This window comes from Frankliniella occidentalis, unplaced genomic scaffold, assembly GCF_000697945.3.
Source record: "Frankliniella occidentalis isolate FOCC.00 unplaced genomic scaffold, Focc_3.1 Scaffold100, whole genome shotgun sequence".
Taxonomy (NCBI): domain Eukaryota; kingdom Metazoa; phylum Arthropoda; class Insecta; order Thysanoptera; family Thripidae; genus Frankliniella; species Frankliniella occidentalis.
Window position 1 is genome coordinate 237895 of NW_026267229.1, and position 3438 is coordinate 241332.

Below are 3438 nucleotides of genomic sequence, written 5' to 3' on the forward strand. Positions count from 1 at the left end.
AATTTTGCGGAATTTACTCGGGAATTTACAAATTCACAAACCAACACACTGCTTTAAAAGAAAATCCAACCCATTTATATTTATAAAACACGATATTCACTGTGGCCCATTTTCGCCCGCTGCCTTGCTCGGCCGGTAGGCCCAGCAGTACGTGTTATTTTTCCACCATGCATTAGCATGCTAATTGCAGCCAAAAGCGATACAAAGAGGGGCAGGTAAAAGCGCGAATATCCTCATCGTAATGGTGTGTTTCAGCAGCCCCTCTACTCCTCTCCCTTCTTCTCACTCTCACGCCCTCTCAGCATCTCTCTCTCCCTCTCCCTCTCTCCGTGCGTAATCGAGAAGTAGATTGGGGAGGGCGGCTGGTGGAAGCCTCGCGGCCAGGCAAAGCAGACCGGAAATAAAAATACGCCGGCGAAAAAGTTTTGCCGCATTCTGTGGGGATAAACCTCTTGAAAACTGGAGGACGCGTGAACCGCTGATCTAATAATAAAGGGAACAGAAAGAGACAACGCGGAGAGCAGAGCCGTAGAACAGCGGCAGAGGAGAATGAGAGAGAAAGATGGGATAGAAACGAGGTCGGCGCGGGCAGGGGGGATGGAAGAGTGAGATACACATGGAAGCGATATGCAGCGCGAGATCCACCGCCCAATTCCGCCTGACTTCGGTGGTTTCATGACAGGTGCGAAAAGCGCACTGCGCTACGGACTATTTTCGATCCCTGCTCCGTTCTCCTATAGATTCACTGTCAAAAACTATCATACCGGGTACAGGAAAATTTTCCATGGAGGAAGTCGTACATTTAATTACAATTCAAGATTGTTCATGTACAAGCCCTCCTGATCACTCCGAATCGACTTCAAATCGAATGACGATGAGGAGAGTGGGAACTTGATGGAAGTACGAACATTTTTATCACAGTGTCAGAAAAAAGAAAGTTTATCGATTCGATAGGCTTTTCAAAGAAAATAGCAAAAGAAACTAGAGCTGTGCCAATGCCAATCATGCTGTTAGAATCCGTTCAAATCGAATTACACAAAATTTTCTCCGAATCGAATGCCAAAAAAATCTTCGAATCGACTCGAATCTGCTCAAATTCTGACAATGGATCCGAATCGAAATTTGAAATCTCGAGTCAAAATCTCAAACCATCGAGGAGATTCGTCTAAAAAAACAGACTGCATGATTTCTAATAAAACTAAACCTGCCCTGCAGATTCTGCAGATTTAGGAATTGTTTTTTGAGCTGTTACAATACGTATTCAAATTTTTGACGCTATGTTTACAGTGATCGGTTTTATTTGGTTCCATCCGGTTTCAGTGCGGCACTCCCGGTGTCCTTAAAAAATCCCAGTATTCGTCATCGACGTCATCGTTCATTATGATTTCAGTGTACAACAGTAGTGCAGCCTCCGCAATCCTGCGACCGCACGAGAAAACCGCACACGCGGGCAAAGCAAGCTGCGACGACCGTTTTATCAATGATTCAGGTCCAAGTCGGCGCTGTCGCCCCGCCCAGCCGGGCCAGAGGCAGGCAGCACTGCAAGCACCGCGCTGCACTGAGGCCGGCGAGCTAACGGCCGGGGCCCGGGAACCGCCGGGAACCGCCGGGAACCGCCGGGCACCGCGGTCAGAGCAGAGCACAGCGGTGGTCGTTGCCCACAAAGTCTGCGCCAGCAGCAGCGGTCACAGGGATCAATGGTTCGGAACAAAAACTTTGCGATGTTTATCTGATAAAACCTGTAGCTGCCGCGTGCGTTGGCGAGGCGGACGGGGTGAGCGGGGCACTTCGCGGGTCCGCGCGCGCGCGCGCGCCCCTTCTCGCCGCCGCTCACAAAGAAAAACGACAAACGATTCTTTGGCCCGGGGGCCAAGAAACGCATTAACGGGATGACCCACGGCGACCCCCGCCTGCCTCGCGGCGCCACGCCCCCCAGGGGCATAAACCACGCAACGTCTTCCGTCAGCGGCGGCGAGGCGCTTTGCCTGCCGCGCGCACGCCAACGAGACGACCAACAAGACCTGACAGCTGACGGGCAGACTGCTCGCAATTTTAATATTTTTTATCATTTTTTTTTATAGTTACTTAGGACTGAAGGAGGTTCATCCTCGTCGGACGGTAGAATTGCAGCACCGCGTCGGGGGCGGGGGTGGGAAAAGGAAGGGAGCAGGGGAGAGGACTTGAGGGGTGTGACCAGGTAAGCCCGGATCCGCCCGGTCGACTGGTTCCGACCGGGGCTTGCGTTTAGCCTTGGTTTTGACACGATTTACGATTGAACTAGCGATCTGACATGAGATCGGTGATTAACATAAAATTCGAATTAAAAAAAAATGGTTTATTCTTCTATTTTATAGACAGTCCCTTAAGACTGTCTCTACCCCAGGGTAAAAAGACCCCTCCGGCTCCTCACCGTCTCCCACATATAGCACCAGGGGGCCTCGGCATGACGCCGGGTTCTCCGAATTTGAATATTCTGCTGATATCTTGTCAGATCGCTAGTTTGGGCGTGAATCGCAATAAAACCACTCGCCGGATGCAAGTTCCGGCCGGATCCGGGCTGGACACATACTAAATGATGGCGTCGGGAAGAAACAAACGAGCGGGCAGGTAAGCGCAGCGCGGCCGAAGAGATTCATGGTAATGTTTGGCCGGATTGGCCGACCCGTCGCCCGGGTCTCGGGCAACCTGGCGTCGACGCTCTCCGCTCAGCTCAGGGGGCCGGCCGAGCAGACCTGAGAGGCCGAGAAGTAGAACAAGGGGAAGGCCGAGAAGGTCGAGCTTCTAGAGGGGTCTGCCCCCGGCCTCAGCCCTCGAGAGAGTCTTTTCCTGGGGAGTATTCGGTCCAGTGAAGCTGAGGAGGCAGGGCGCACCGCGCACCTGGCGAGATTAGCGCCCCCACCCCCTTTTCTCTCGCCCGCCGCGCCACAAGGGAGAGAGCGCGGGAGAGCGGGAGAGCAAGTGGAACCCAAGTGGAGGCGCGCCTAATATCTCGGACAAATATCTCCCCGCCGAAGCGGCAGAGTTTCGCGAAACTGTTCTGCTGCGAAAATGTGCCGCCCTCAGAGCCGAGGGAGGGGGGATGGGAAAAGATCTCAATTCACGTGCTATTGCTCCGCTCGCGCGCTCGCGGAAAGAGCGGCGGCGGCGAGCATTGAGGAGAAGGGGAGAGGCTCTTTGTACGGCTCCGCGGGAACCAATTTTCGAGGCATTATTGACCGAGATTTACCAACATCAGCCCGAGCGTTTGCACGCCACGATTGAGACGGAGAAAAGTAGACTGGTGCTCACATCTTTACGGGACATCATTTCCCAAATTATGCAAAGCTCATAAGATGGTTGGTGCGGCGGTGGTGGAGAAAATGCCGAGTGCGAAGAAAGTCGCCCTTCTTGGCATAAGCCCCATTTGACTAATTCCGAAGGAAAAGGGAATTTGAGAAG